The sequence below is a fragment of the Oncorhynchus nerka genome, linkage group LG13 (assembly GCF_034236695.1).
Source record: "Oncorhynchus nerka isolate Pitt River linkage group LG13, Oner_Uvic_2.0, whole genome shotgun sequence".
NCBI classification, from domain to species: domain Eukaryota; kingdom Metazoa; phylum Chordata; class Actinopteri; order Salmoniformes; family Salmonidae; genus Oncorhynchus; species Oncorhynchus nerka.
In genome coordinates this window covers 11,280,653-11,298,228 of record NC_088408.1, presented here as the reverse complement: position 1 = coordinate 11,298,228, position 17,576 = coordinate 11,280,653, and the positions used below count along the sequence as shown (strand labels likewise).

Sequence of the window (17,576 nt, the reverse complement as noted above, 5' to 3'; positions counted from 1 at the left end):
CCTATACACAACAATCAACAACATTCTAGTCCATAAAGCTGAAATGTCAGGGAACGGTCCAAGCCAAGTCACACAGTCCATTAACAACCCAACCAATCAACACAACCAAGGTGTATGGGGGAACCAATAGAATTAGAATGCATTGTAATTATACGGCGGAACCTTCATTGCATTCTACAACCATAGTGCATGGACAGGAAGGACATGAAGAAGCAAACAGAAGGACACGGTCTGTCTGTCTGTCTGTCTGTCTGCTCCATATTCAATGCTATTCTGCTCTATGTGGTAGTAATGATTGTGTGCACACAGTATCTGTTTAATTCTCTCACTCCCCTTTCCTGTTTCCTTCTCTCTCTCTCTCTCTCTCTCTCTCTCCCTCCCTCCCTCCCTCCCCCCCATGCCCACCCTTTCAGTATTAAGTGTTATACATGGACTTTAGTTGGTTCCCCTTTACCTGCTGTAATCAGCAGCCAGCATCCATATCTGACGAGGTATGAATGGGTTCTGTGTGTGTGTGTGTGTGTGTGTGTGTGTGTGTGTGTGTGTGTGTGTGTGTGTGTGTGTGTGTGTGTGTGTGTGTGTGTGTGTGTGTGTGTGTGTGTGTGTGTGCGTGCCATTCGTGGTTCTGACCCCCAAAAATGCTGTTACTGTTTCCCTGTGGCGAGTAATGAATAGGCTCTCTAGCATACCTCTCTGATTAGTGTGTAATCTTCATTTGTTGTGTGTGTGTGTGTGTGTGCGTGTACGCGTGCTTCCTCCCACAGGAAAAGATAGAGTCGGGTACAAAGAATCGAGACATAGAAGGTATGGGAGTAGCAGAGATCAAGTATGGGGACTCAGCCTGCTTCGTGATGCACGTGGCTACAGGTCTGTGGCTGTCCTATCAGGCGCCTGACGCTAAGGCCTCCCGCATAGGACCCCTGAAGAGAAGGGTGGGTTATTATACATGTTCACTGTACTGATGGTGTGGAAGAAGTGTGTACAAGTCACAACCTTGTTCTTTGAATAAATGTATTTTCCACAAATAATTGGAAGTGGCGATCAGCAGTTGAAACAATAACTAAGCGTTCTGTTTCGGTAAACAGCTGAGGGACGGGTCTGGAGAAATGTAACCACTCTCAAATTCATAGACAGAGCTATGGATGCAAGGACTGACCATGCATGATATAGTTTAAACCATGTTTTGAGGCTACATAGTGTTTATTTAACATCGGAGTAAAATAAGCTTATATTTTAGGTTCTGATGAGGTACGCCATAAGCCCATGAGGTATCTATGGGTTATATTGTGGGTAAATGGGTACATTGATTCTTGAAGTTAACTTGAAAATGAGATGTACTGTAGGTCTATGGCCAATGAAATCACTGCACTGTTTACTACTGTAAGTATGCCTCTCTATGGAAGACCACTTTATGCAGCTCACCCTGCACTATCAGCTCCAATGTAAATAACATGAGTAAGTCTACTTCTGATAAGCTTCCCAGTAAATCATTAAAAACATCAAGCAACCCAGAAAAGTGCTAAAAATAGCCCATATCAACATATGTAGCCTAAGAAACAAGGTCCATGAAGTCAATAACTTGCTTGTAACAGATGACATTCGTATACTGACTCTGAAACTCACTTAGATAATACCTTTGATGATACAGTGGTAGCAATACATGGTAATAACATCTACTGAAAAGACAGAAATGCCAAAGGTGGAGGTGTTGCGGTCTATATTCAGAACCACATTCCTGTAAAGCTTAGAGATGATCTAATGTTAAATACTGTTGGAAGTAATATGGCTACAGGTTCATCTGCCTCACCTAAAGCCCATTCTGGTGGGAAGTTGCTATAGACCACCAAGTGCTAACAGTCAGTATCTGGATAATATGTGTGAAATGCTTGATAATGTATGTGATATCAACAGAGAAGTATATTTTCTGTGTGATTTAAATATTGACTGGCTTTTTATCAAGCTGCCCACTCAGGAAAATACTTCAGACTGTAACCACTGCCAGCAACCTGGATCAGGTTGTCAGTCAACCTACCAGGGTAGTTACAAACAGCCTAGGAATTAAATCATCAGTATGTATTGATCACATTTTACTAACTCTGCAGATATTTGCTTTTTAAAGATGAATGCAAATCCATAGGATGTAGTGATCACAATAAAATAGCCATGTATAGGAAAACCAAAGTTCCAAAGGCTGGGCCTAATATAGTGTATAAGAGGTTTTGTAGTGATTCTTATGTTGACGATGTAAATCATAATTGCTGCTCTGTGGTGTGTAATGAGGAGCAACCAGATGCTGCACTTGACACATTATGAAAGTACTTATCCCAGTTACTAATGAGCACGCACCCATTAAGAAAATGACTGTAAAAACTGTTAAATCTCCTTGGATTGATGAGGAATTGAAAAATGGTATGGTTGAGAGGGACGAGCAAAAGGTGCGGCATAAGGAAATTAAGTCTGGCAGCCCAACTGTTTGGCAAACGTACTGCAAATTAAGAAATCATGTGACTAAACTAAAAAAAAAATTATATAAACTACACTATGAAACAAAAATATATTATATAAAGAATGATAGTAAAAAGCTTTGCGGCACCTTAAATGAAATTCTTGGAAAAAAATCCAACTTGGCTCCTTCATTCATTGAATCAGATGGCTCATTCATCACAAATCCACTGATATTGCAAACTACTTGGCAAGATAAGCAAACTTAGGGATGACATGCCAGCAACAAATGCTGACACTACACAGCCAAGTATATCGGACCAAATTCTGTGTAACAAACTTCTTCTTCGTCTGATGATGAGTAGGAAGGATCGGACCAAAATGCAGCGTTGTAAGTGTCCATGATAATTTATGATATCAGAACACAAAAAATACAAAATAACAAAGTGAAGGAAAGAAATGAAAATCAAAACAGTTCTGTATGGTGAAAACACAGACACAGAAAACAACTACCCACAACCCATAGTGGGAAAACAGGCTGCCTAAGTATGGTTCTCAATCAGAGACAACGATTGACAGCTGCCTCTGATTGGGAACCATACCAGGCCAAACACATAGAACTATAACACACAGAACAAAACATAGAATGCCCACCCCAACTCACGCCCTGACCAAACAAAAATAGAAACATAAAAAAGGAACTAAGGTCAGGACGTGACATTCTGAAAGACAAGAATTGTACTTTTGAATTCCGTAAAGTCAGTGTGGAAGAGGTGAAAAAATTATTGTTGTCTATCAACAATAACAAGCCACCAGGATCTAACAATCTAGATGGAAAATTACTGAGAATAATAGCGGACGATATTGCCACTCCTATTTGCCACATCTTCAATTTAAGCCTACTAGAGAGTGTGTGCTCTCAGGCCTGGAGGGAGGCTAAAGTAATTAAACTACCCAAGAATAGTAAAGCCCCCTTTACTGGCTCAAATAGCCAACCAATCAGCCTGTTACCAACCCTTAGTAAACTTCTGGAAAAAATTGTTTGACCAAATACAATGCTATTTCACAGTAAACAAATTGACAACATAATTTCAGTATGCTTATAGGGAAGGACACTCAACAAGCACAAAACTTACGCAAATGACTGATGATTGGCTGAGAGAAATTGATGATACAATGATTGTGGGGGCTGTCTTGTTAGACTTCAGTGCAGCTTTTGACATTATTGATCATAGTCTGCTGCTGGAAAAACGTATGTGCTATGGCTTTAGACCCCCTGCTATGCTGTGGATAAAGAGTTACTTGTCTAACAGAACACAGAGGGTGTTCTTTAGCGGCATCATATCAAATAAAATGCAGTTAGAAGCAGGAATTCCCCAGGGCAGCTGTTTAGGCCCCTTGCTTTTTTCAATTTTTACTATCGACATGCCACTGACTTTCAGTAAAGCCAGAGTTTCTATGTATGTGGATGACTCAACACTATACATGTCAACTACTACAGCGACTGAAATGACTGCAACACTTAACACAGAGCTGGAGTTGGTTTCAGAGTGGGCAGCAAGGAATAAGTTAGCCCTAAATATTTCTAAAACTAAAAGTATTGTATTTGGAACGAAACACTCACTAAACCCTAAACCTCATCTAAATCTTGTAATAAATGAGCAAGTTGAGGTGACTAAACTGCTTGGAGTAACACTAGATTGTAAACTGTCATGATCAAAACATATGGATGCAGTAGTAGCTAAGATGGAGAGAAGTCTGTCTATAATAAAGCGATGCTCTGCCTTTTAAACAACACTATCAACAAGGCAGGTCCTACAGGCCCTAGTTTTGTCGCACCTTGACTATTGTTCAGTCGTGTGGTCAGGTTCCACAAAAAAAGGACTTAGGACAATTGCAATTGTCTCTGAACAGGGCAGCGTGGCTGGGCCTTGGATGTACACAGAGAGCTAATGGTAATCATATGCGTGTCAATCTCTCCTGGCTCAAAGTGGAGGAGAGATTGACTTCATCACTACTTGTACTGAGGTATTGACATGTTGAATGCACCAAGCTGTCTGTTTGAACTACTGGCACACAGCCCGGACACGCATGCATAACAATACCACTCCAATATCTTGACTTTGTTGTCCTAAAGCCATAACTTTGGAAGTATGCTTGGGGTCTTTGTCCATTTGGAAGACCCATTTGCGACCAAACTTTAACTTCCTGACTGATGTCTTGAGATTTTTCTTCAATATATCAACATAATTTTCCTTCCTCATGTTGTCATCTATTTTGTGAAGTGCACCAGTCCCTTCTGCAGCAAAGCACCCCCACAACATGATGCTGCCACCCCCATGCTTCACGGTTGGGATGGTGTTCTTCAGCTTGCAAGCCTCCCCCTTTTTCCTCCAAACATAACAATGGTCATTATGACCTAACGGTTCTATTTTTGTTTCATCAGACCAGAGGACATTTCTCCAAAAGTATGATCTTTCTCCCCATGTGCAGTTGCAAACCGTAGTCCGGCTTTTTTATGGCGGTTTTGGAGCAGTGACTTCTTCCTTGCTGAGCGGCCTTTCAGGTTATGTTGATATAGGACTCGTTTTACTGTGGATATAGATACTTTTGTACCTGTTTCCTTCAGCATCTTCACAAGGTCCTTTGCTGTTGTTTTGGGATTGATATGCACTTTTCGCACCAAAATACGTTCATCTCTAGGAGACAGAATGCGTCTCCTTCCTGAGCGGTATGACGGATGTGCGGTCCCATGGTGTTTATACTTGGGTACTATTGTTTACAGGTGAACATGGTACCTTCAAGCGATGGGAAGGGAGAAGGAGATAGAGATAAGAGCTGGTGGGAAGGGAGAGAGAGAGAAGGACCGCTTGGGAGCGAAGGTGAGGGATAGAGAGAAGAGCTGGTGGGAAGAGAGAGAGAAAAGCTGGTGGGAAGGAAGAGAGAGAGAAGAGGTGGTGGGAAGGGAGAGAGACAGAAGAGGTGGTGGGAAGTGAGAGAGAAGAGCTGGTGGGAAGGAAGAGAGAGAGAAGAGGTGGTGGGAAGGGAGAGAGAAGAGCTGGTGGGAAGGGAGAGAGAGAGAAGAGCTGGTGGGAAGGGAGATAGAGAGAAGAGCTGGTGGGAAGGGAGATAGAGAGAAGAGCTGGTGGGAAGGGAGAGATCGAGAGAGAAGGGCAGCTGGGGAGGGAAAGAGAGGGATAGAGAGAAGAGGTGGTGGGAAGAGAGAGAGAAGAGCTGGTGGGAAGGAAGAGAGACAGAAGAGCTTGTGGGAAGTGAGAGAGAAGAGCTGGTGGGAAGGGAGAGAGACAGAAGAGGTGGTGGGAAAGAAGAGAGAGAAGAGCTGGTGGGAAGTGAGAGAGAAGAGCTGGTGGGAAGGGAGAGAGAGAGAAGAGGTGGTGGGAAGGGAGAGAGACAGAAGAGCTGGTGGGAAGTGAGAGAGAAGAGCTGGTGGGAAGGGAGAGAGACAGAAGAGGTGGTGGGAAGGGAGAGAGACAGAAGAGGTGGTGGGAAGTGAGATAGAGAGAAGAGGTGGTGGGAAGGGAGATAGAGATAAGAGCTGGTGGGAAGGGAGATAGAAGAGCTGGTGGGAAGGAAGAGAGAAAGAGAGAGAGAAGAGCTGGTGGGAAGGGAGATAGAGAGAAGAGCTGGTGGGAAGGGAGAGAGAAGAGCTGCTGGGAAGGGAGATAGAGAGAAGAACTGGTGGGAAGGGAGATAGAGAGAAGAGGTGGTGGGAAGTGAGAGATAAGAGCTGGTGGGAAGGGAGAGAGAAGAGGTGGTGGGAAGAGAGAGAGAGAAGAAGTGGTGGGAAGGGAGAGAGACAGAATAGGTGGTGGGAAGTGAGAGAGAAGAGCTGGTGGGAAGGGAGAGAGAAGTGCTGGTTGCAGAGCTGCTAACTCTCACCCATTTGCCGTGAGACACGCATTTGATCCTCTTCTCACGTTCTCACAGTACCGTTGCTTTTACGTTAACTTTTCAACTGTGCTCCAAATCGTTTTGAAATCGGAGCATCTGCGCCTTCAATTTAACTTCACGAGCTGAACCTCTATCATTGTCGTGTCTTGCCACCTCACATTGTGACACATTGAAACATATGATTGGTCTAGTAAAGGATCAAGGGGATTGGATGCATGTTTTTAAGAAACGCCCCTCTGGATTAGAGTGGCGCTGATTGGAGGGAACGTTCTCCGCTGAGTTTTTAAAACTGTAAAAAGAGCAGCATGGTAGCGCTGTGTTATGTAAATATTAAATTAGGTTGCTGTTACTCCCTGTCCCTATTGCAGAATGCAGTCTTTTGACAGCATGTACTAAAGTCAATTTAATCCACACTTACATTAGTCCCCTCGTTTGGTGATTGGCATTTAGGTTGTGACAACCAAAAGGCTGCAGACGGACCTACAGAATGTTTTCGGAGGTTCGTTTTGCAGGGTGACCTGATTTGTAACTATGAATAAATTAAAAAAATTACATGTAGGGGCAGATTTATGTCATCTTGCCTTCGTGTGATTTTATTCGCTTTTTAATGTATTTAGTCGGATCAGTGGACCAAGTCTCATTCTTGACAATTGGCTAAAATACAATGTAATTAGTGTGATAGTCAGCAACAACACTACTGCTATTCCCCATACCTATTCTATTATTCCACTTCTACTGCTATTCCCCATACCTATTCTATTATTCCACTTCTACTGCTATTCCCCATACCTATTCTATTATTCCACTTCTACTGCTATTCCCCATACCTATTCTATTATTCCACTTCTACTGCTATTCCCCATACCTATTCTATTATTCCACTTCTACTGCTATTCCCCATACCCATTCTATTATTCCACTTCTACTGCTATTCCCCATACCTATTATATTATTCCACTTCTACTGCTATTCCCCATACCTATTATATTATTCCACTTCTACTGCTATTCCCCATACTTATTCTATTATTCCACTTCTACTGCTATTCCCCATACGTATTATATTATTCCACTTCTACTGCTATTCCCCATACCTATTCTATTATTCCACTTCTTACCAGTTCTGCCAGTATCATCACATATTTGAAATCTGATATACCTACTTGTGTCTTTGAAAGTTAATTATATGAGTCTTTGTATTTTTGTAGCCATTCATGGACAGTTTTTGAATAAGTCACACAAATCAATGGATAATAAATGTTCCTGGAATCAAATATAATTGTTGACATTTTAGTATTGTGCACATGCTTGGTATAGATGATAGGTGGACTCACAACTCATAAAGGCATCATGTGTTGTCTATGTAGAGTACGATGATATCGAGAATCTTCAACTAGTAGTGATAAACCACCTGAATATTAATCTTCAACTAGTAGTGATAAACCACCTGAATATTAATCTACAACTAGTAGGAATAAACCACCTGAATATTAATCTACAACTAGTAGGCATAAACCTCCTGAATATTAATCTACAACTAGTAGGAATAAACCACCTGAATATTAATCTACAACTAGTAGGAATAAACCACCTGAATATTAATCTACAACTAGTAGGCATAAACCACCTGAATATTAATCTACAACTAGTAGGAATAAACCACCTGAATATTAATCTACAACTAGTAGGCATAAACCACCTGAATATTAATCTACAACTAGTAGGCATAAACCACCTGAATATTAATCTACAACTAGTAGGAATAAACCACCTGAATATTAATCTACAACTAGTAGGAATAAACCACCTGAATATTAATCTTCAACTAGTAGGAATAAACCACCTGAATATTAATCTACAACTAGTAGGCATAAACCACCTGAATATTAATCTACAACTAGTAGGAATAAACCACCTGAATATTAATCTACAACTAGTAGGCATAAACCACCTGAATATTGAATATTAATCTACAACTAGCATAGGAATAAACCACCTGAATATTAATCTACAACTAGTAGGCATAAACCACCTGAATATTAATCTACAACTAGTAGGAATAAACCACCTGAATATTAATCTACAACTAGTAGGAATAAACCACCTGAATAAACCAACCATAAACCACCTGAATATTAATCTACAACTAGTAGGCATAAACCACCTGAATATTAATCTACAACTAGTAGGCATAAACCACCTGAATATTAATCTTCAACTAGTAGGCATAAACCACCTGAATATTAATCTACAACTAGTAGGAATAAACCACCTGAATATTAATCTTCAACTAGTAGGAATAAACCACCTGAATATTAATCTACAACTAGTAGGAATAAACCACCTGAATATTAATCTAAACCACCTGAATATTAATCTACAACTAGTAGGAATAAACCACCTGAATATTAATCTACAACTAGTAGGCATAAACCACCTGAATATTAATCTACAACTAGTAGGAATAAACCACCTGAATATTAATCTACAACTAGTAGGCATAAACCACCTGAATATTAATCTACAACTAGTAGGAATAAACCACCTGAATATTAATCTTCAACTAGTAGGAATAAACCACCTGAATATTAATCTACAACTAGTAGGCATAAACCACCTGAATATTAATCTACAACTAGTAGGAATAAACCACCTGAATATTAATCTACAACTAGTAATAAACCACCTGAATATTAATCTACAACTAGTAGGCATAAACCACCTGAATATTAATCTACAACTAGTAGGAATAAACCACCTGAATATTAATCTTCAACTAGTAGGCATAAACCACCTGAATATTAATCTACAATAGTAAATAAACCACCTGAATATTAATCTACAATTAATAAACCACCTGAATATTAATTCAACTAGTAGGCATAAACCACCTGAATATTAATCTACAACTAGAATAAACCAGGAATAGGCATAAACCACCTGAATATTAATTAATCTAAACCACAACTACAACTAGTAGGAATAAACCACCTGAATATTAATCTACAACTAGTAGGAATAAACCACCTGAATATTAATCTACAACTAGTAGGAATAAACCACCTGAATATTAATCTACAACTAGTAGGCATAAACCTGAATATTAATCTACAACTAGTAGGAATAAACCACCTGAATATTAATCTTCAACTAGTAGGCATAAACCACCTGAATATTAATCTCAACTAGTAAACCACCTGAATATTAATCTACAACTAGTAGGAATAAACCACCTGAATATTAATCTACAACTAGTAGGAATAAACCACCTGAATATTAATCTACAACTAGTAGGAATAAACCACCTGAATATTAATCTACAACTAGGAAGTGAATATTAAGGCATAAACCACCTGAATATTAATCTACAACTAGTAGGAATAAACCACCTGAATATTAATCTTAAACCACCAACTAGTAGGAATAAACCACCTGAATATTAATCTACAACTAGTAGGCATAAACCACCTGAATATTAATCTTCAACTAGTAGGCATAAACCACCTGAATATTAATCTACAACTAGTAGGAATAAACCACCTGAATATTAATCTACAACTAGTAGGCATAAACCACCTGAATATTAATCTACAACTAGTAGGAATAAACCACCTGAATATTAATCTACAGGCATAAACCACCTGAAAACCACCTGAATATTAATCTACAACTAGTAGGCATAAACCACCTGAATATTAATCTTCAACTAGTAGGCATAAACCACCTGAATATTAATCTTCAACTAGTAGGAATAAACCACCTGAATATTAATCTACAACTAGTAGGAATAAACCACCTGAATATTAATCTACAACTAGTAGGCATAAACCACCTGAATATTAATCTACAACTAGTAGGAATAAACCACCTGAATATTAATCTACAACTAGTAGGCATAAACCACCTGAATATTAGGCATCTGAATATTAATCTACAACTAGTAGGAATAAACCACCTGAATATTAATCTACAACTAGTAGGAATAAACCACCTGAATATTAATCTACAACTAGTAGGCATAAACCACCTGAATATTAATCTACAACTAGTAGGCATAAACCACCTGAATATTAATCTTCAACTAGTAGGAATAAACCACCTGAATATTAATCTACAACTAGTAGGCATAAACCACCTGAATATTAATCTACAACTAGTAGGAATAAACCACCTGAATATTAATCTACAACTAGTAGGAATAAACCACCTGAATATTAATCTACAACTAGTAGGAATAAACCACCTGAATATTAATCTACAACTAGTAGGCATAAACCACCTGAATATTAATCTACAACTAGTAGGAATAAACCACCTGAATATTAATCTACAACTAGTAGGCATAAACCACCTGAATATTAATCTACAACTAGTAGGCATAAACCACCTGAATATTAATCTACAACTAGTAGGAATAAACCACCTGAATATTAATCTACAACTAGTAGGCATAAACCACCTGAATATTAATCTACAACTAGTAGGCATAAACCACCTGAATATTAATCTACAACTAGTAGGAATAAACCACCTGAATATTAATCTACAACTAGTAGGCATAAACCACCTGAATATTAATCTGAATCAACTAGTAGGAATAAACCACCTGAATATTAATCTACAACTAGTAGGCATAAACCACCTGAATATTAATCTACAACTAGTAGGAAATTAATCTACAACCATAAACCACCTGAATATTAATCTTCAACTAGTGAATATTAAACAACTAGTAGGCATAAACCACCTGAATATTAATCTACAACTAGTAGGAATAAACCACCTGAATATTAATCTACAACTAGTAGGCATAAACCACCTGAATATTAATCTACAACTAGTAGGCATAAACCACCTGAATATTAATCTACAACTAGTAGGCATAAACCACCTGAATATTAATCTTCAACTAGTAGGAATAAACCACCTGAATATTAATCTACAACTAGTAGGCATAAACCACCAACTAGTGAATATTAATCTTCAACTAGTAGGAATAAACCACCTGAATATTAATCTTCAACTAGTAGAATAAACCACCTGAATAAACCACCTGAATATTAATCTTCAACTAGTAGGAATAAACCACCTGAATATTAATCTTCAACTAGTAGGAATAAACCACCTGAATATTAATCTTCAACTAGTAGGAATAAACCACCTGAATATTAATCTTCAACTAGTAGGAATAAACCACCTGAATATTAATCTTCAACTAGTAGGAATAAACCACCTGAATATTAATCTACAACTAGTAGGAATAAACCACCTGAATATTAATCTACAACTAGTAGGCATAAACCACCTGAATATTAATCTACAACTAGTAGGAATAAACCACCTGAATATTAATCTACAACTAGTAGGAATAAACCACCTGAATATTAATCTACAACTAGTAGGAATAAACCACCTGAATATTAATCTACAACTAGTAGGAATAAACCACCTGAATATTAATCTTCAACTAGTAGGAATAAACCACCTGAATATTAATCTACAACTAGTAGGCATAAACCACCTGAATATTAATCTACAACTAGTAGGAATAAACCACCTGAATATTAATCTACAACTAGTAGGCATAAACCACCTGAATATTAATCTTCAACTAGTAGGAATAAACCACCTGAATATTAATCTACAACTAGTAGGCATAGAATATTAATCTTCAAGGCATAAACCACCTGAATATTAATCTTCAACTAGTAGGAATAAACCACCTGAATATTAATCTACAACTAGTAGGAATAAACCACCTGAATATTAATCTACAACTAGTAGGAATAAAACCACCTGAATATTAATCTACAACTAGTAGGCATAAAACCACCTGAATATTAATCTACAACAACTAGTAGGCATAAACCACCTGAATATTAATCTACAACTAGTAGGCATAAACCAGGAATAAACCACCTGAATATTAATCTACAACTAGTAGGCATAAACCACCTGAATATTAATCTACAACTAGTAGGAATAAACCACCTGAATATTAATCTACAACTAGTAGGAATAAACCACCTGAATATTAATCTTCAACTAGTAGGAATAAACCACCTGAATATTAATCTACAACTAGTAGGCATAAACCACCTGAATATTAATCTTCAACTAGTAGGAATAAACCACCTAGTAGGCATAAACCACCTGAATATTAATATTAATCTGAATATTAATCTACAACTAGTAGGCATAAACCACCTGAATATTAATCAACTAGTAGGAATAAACCACCTGAATATTAATCTTCAACTAGTAGGAATAAACCACCTGAATATTAATCTACAACTAGTAGGCATAAACCACCTGAATATTAATCTACAACTAGTAGGCATAAACCACCTGAATATTAATCTACAACTAGTAGGAATAAACCACCTGAATATTAATCTACAACTAGTAGGAATAAACCACCTGAATATTAATCTACAACTAGTAGGCATAAACCACCTGAATATTAATCTACAACTAGTAGGAATAAACCACCTGAATATTAATCTTCAACTAGTAGGCATAAACCACCTGAATATTAATCTTCAACTAGTAGGCATAAACCACCTGAATATTAATCTACAACTAGTAGGAATAAACCACCTGAATATTAATCTACAACTAGTAGGCATAAACCACCTGAATATTAATCTACAACTAGTAGGCATAAACCACCTGAATATTAATCTACAACTAGTAGGAATAAACCACCTGAATATTAATCTACAACTAGTAGGAATAAACCACCTGAATATTAATCTACAACTAGTAGGCTGAATATAAACCACCTGAATATTAATCTACAACTAGTAGGAATAAACCACCTGAATATTAATCTTCAACTAGTAGGCATAAACCACCTGAATATTAATCTTCAACTAGTAGGAATAAACCACCTGAATATTAATCTACAACTAGTAGGAATGAATATTAATCTACAACTAGTAGGAATAAACCACCTGAATATTAATCTTCAACTAGTAGGCATAAACCACCTGAATATTAATCTACAACTAGTAGGCATAAACCACCTGAATATTAATCTACAACTAGTAGGCATAAACCACCTGAATATTAATCTTCAACTAGTAGGCATAAACCACCTGAATATTAATCTACAACTAGTAGGAATAAACCACCTGAATATTAATAAACCACAACTAGTAGGAATAAACCACCTGAATATTAATCTTCAACTAGTAGGCATAAACCACCTGAATATTAATCTACAACTAGTAGGAATAAACCACCTGAATATTAATCTTCAACTAGTAGGCATAAACCACCTGAATATTAATCTTAATCTGAATATTAATTCAACTAGAATAGGAATATAAAACCACCTGAATATTAATCTACAACTAGTAGGAATAAACCACCTGAATATTAATCTTCAACTAGTAGGCATAAACCACCTGAATATTAATCTACAACTAGTAGGCATAAACCACCTGAATATTAATCTACAACTAGTAGGCATAAACCACCTGAATATTAACCTAGTGAATATTAATCTACAACTAGTAGGCATAAACCACCTGAATATTAATCTTCAACTAGAATAAACCACCTGAATATTAATCTACAACTAGTAATCTGAATATTAACAACTAGTAGGCATAAACCACCTGAATATTAATCTACAACTAGTAGGAATAAACCACCTGAATATTAATCTACAACTAGTAGGCATAAACCACCTGAATATTAATCTACAACAACTAGTAGGAATAAACCACCTGAATATTAATCTACAACTAGTAGGCATAAACCACCTGAATATTAATCTACAACTAGTAGGAATAAACCACCTGAATATTAATCTACAACTAGTAGGCATAAACCACCTGAATATTAATCTACAACTAGTAGGAATAAACCACCTGAATATTAATATTAATAAACCACCTGAATATTAATCTTCAACTAGTAGGAATAAAACCACCTGAATATTAATCTACAACTAGTAGGAATAAACCACCATAAAATATTAATCTACAACTAGTAGGAATAAACCACCTGAATATTAATCTTCAACTAGTAGGAATAAACCACCTGAATATTAATCTCTAGGAATAAACCACCTGAATATTAACTAGGAATAAACCACCTGAATATTAATCTTCAACTAGTAGGCATAAACCACCTGAATATTAATCTACAACTAGTAGGAATAAACCACCTGAATATTGATCTTCATTTGATGTTTTTTCCCCTGAAGGTCTGGTGATTGAGAAACAAATTGTTATAACAAGAACATGTTGAAACACCCATCACTTGGGAAACGTAGATCAGGGATGTCCAACCCTCCTGGAGAGCAAGCAGGATTTTCTTCCAGACCTATTTAAAAGAGACAGTTCACCCACATAAAAACAATACAGAATGTTTGTGTCCTCACCTTGAACGCTGTCTATGAACAAGGAGACTTCAAACTATGATTTGGTTACCCACTGCCATCAACCATTAATAAACACATTCCTGTGCAGAGCCTTGGAGTGGTGGTAAAACTCCTGGCACATGTCACATATAACTCTCCACCTGAGAACAAAGATCAATCCCTGCTTCCGACCTTCCCACTGTTTCTAGCATTTCCCTGTCTCCCTATCTCATTTAATTATTGAATAAAGTGTCAAACCACCTAAAAAATATGTCCCCTTAAAAATATTAGCATAATTAACATTTCATCCCCCCAAAATCTCAAAGTAACAAAGTTGTTGAATTTTGAATGTACATTTAATGTTCAAAGCATCCTGAGTACACCTAATTTTCCACCCTGGCCATAGGCCTAAGCCAATTACAAAAAAATATTGCAGGAAAATCTTCCTGAGGGAGGACCCCTTGTCCCCCCATCTAGGGACTGTGCCAGGGGACAATGAAATTCACAAAGCAAATCTCACTCCAAGCTTTCCTCAAACGTTGGCAGCCCTGTGGTGGGCAGGTATAGAGAGCTCGATAGAAAGAGAATAGCTGGTGGGGAGGGACAGAGAGAGAGATGGAGAGAGAGAAGTGCTGGTGGGGAAGGGGAGAGGGATGGAGAGAGAGAAGAGCTGGTGGGGAAGGGGAGAGGGATGGAGAGAGAGAAGAGCTGGTGGGGAAGGGGAGAGGGATGGAGAGAGAGAAGTACTGGTGGGGAGGGAGAGAGAGGGAGAGATAGAGAGATGGTAGTGAGGGAGAGAGAGAGGAAAAGAGACTGGGGAGGAAGAGAGAGAGACAGGAATTGATCCCTCCTCTCTCAGAAAAGATAACTGTAACTAACTGTCACCATCCCTCTCTCATTATCACATCTAAATGACTGCCTCATGTGTCCTGACACATCCTGCCTGGGTGGGAGCCACATCCTGCCTGGGTGGGAGCTAACTGGGGGATAGGAGGAGACCTAAGCCAACTCACAGCTCAGACAGCTGATATATCACCTCACTTGATTGGATGTGATCAGAACCATGTATTTAGAGAGTTGGGCCAATGTGGTTTCTGCATTATGATGCATTTACATGACACTACAACATTCTATGGCAGCCATGTTAGAACCCCATTAACGTTACATGAGGAATATTTCAACAATGCTATGTAACGGAATGTCTAGAATTGGAAAACTGTTCAAAACACTCTAAGTACACTATATGGCTCTGCCTGTGATTAATTAGTAACAAGGGACATGTTACATTGAGTTGCACAGATACCTGTTTGTGGTACTGTCTGTACTTCTAATAATGTCTGTCTATAATGTGTGTGTTGTGTATTTGCGAGACAGGCCTGTCTGCATGCTGAGGGTCACATGGACGACGGTCTGACCCTTCAGCGTTGTCAACACGAGGAGGCACGGGCTGTACGCATCATCAGGAACACCACTGTCCTCTTCAGCCACTTCATCAAGTAGGGCTGTGTGTGTGTGTGTGTGTGTGTGTGTCAAATCAAATCAAATCAAATTTTATGTGCCCGTCTCCGGAGTCTGACCAGAAGACCGCCTCGTTTCCCTCTTTTTCGGAGTAGTTTTTTTGGGTCGCTGCATGGGATCCATTCCGTTGTCCTGTTTGAAAGGCAGAACACAGGATCCGCGTCGCGAAAATCATATTCTTGGTCGTACTGATGGTGAGTTGACGCTGATCTTATATTCAGTAGTTCTTCTCGACTGTATGTAATGAAACCTAAGATGACCTGGGGTACTAATGTAAGCAATAAAAAAAAACAAAAACGCATAGTTTCCTAGGAACGCGAAGCGAGGCGGCCATCTCTGTCGGCACCGGAAGTTACAGTGTGTGTGTGTGTGTGTGTGTGTGTGTGTGTGTGTGTGTGTGTGTGTGCGCGCTGCATTGGTAACCTAGATAGTTTAAGGACCGTCATCTATTCCAGAAAATACAGAACACGGTTGGACAAATTTTGTATTAACTAGTTGAATGCTACTGAATGCTTCTGAATACTATGGAATACTCCTTAATGCTAATGAATGCTCCTGAATAATACTAAATGCCCCTGAATACTACTGAATGCTCCCAAATACTACCGGATGCTCCTGAATGCTACTGAATGCTCCTGAGTGCTCCTGTATACTACTGAATACTACGGAATGCTCCGGAAGGCTACTGAATGCTCCTGAATGCTACTGAATGCTCCTGAATACTACTGAACGACAAGCCGATTCACATGAACTTGCGCAATAGAGATCCAATTGCAGCTGCAGAACCGAATGCAATTTTCCTGCTTTTGTGTGATTAGGCATGGATTAGTTCTCATGAATTAGCCTGCCGTTGATTCACTTCCACTGACTGATTTCTGAAATGATCTGCTGTAGAATTTGCGCAATGTAATTTTAAAACAATTGAGATGGTTTGCGACCATTGTGGATAAGTGATATTAATGTAGACTATTAACAGTAAATAAGTTTTATGTCACTCTCACTATCCCTCTCTGCTTACTCCTTTTTCTCACTCTTCCTCTCCCCAAACCCTGCCCCTCTCCCTCTTCCCTAGGGGTCTTGACAGTATAGGAAGGGATAAGAACGTGGAGGTGTCTCTGCCTAACTTTGACGAGGTGTTGCAGACGCTGGATGATCTCATTGAGTATTTCAAACATCCCGACTCAGAACTGGAACATGAGGAGAAACAGACTCTGCTGAGATCTCTCATCAAACGACAGGACCTTTTCAAAGAGGAGGTGAGCTCCCAGGGCTCCGGGACCTCAGGTTTAATCAGGGCTAAATTTGAGTTCATCTCAGTTATTAATCTCAGT

General features: G+C 38.5%; 1 pseudogene; it reads left to right on the top strand.

The window, feature by feature from the left end:
- Positions 1–17,576, top strand: part of LOC115140370 (ryanodine receptor 3-like) — a 310,457-nt pseudogene that overhangs the window by 85,364 nt on the left and 207,517 nt on the right.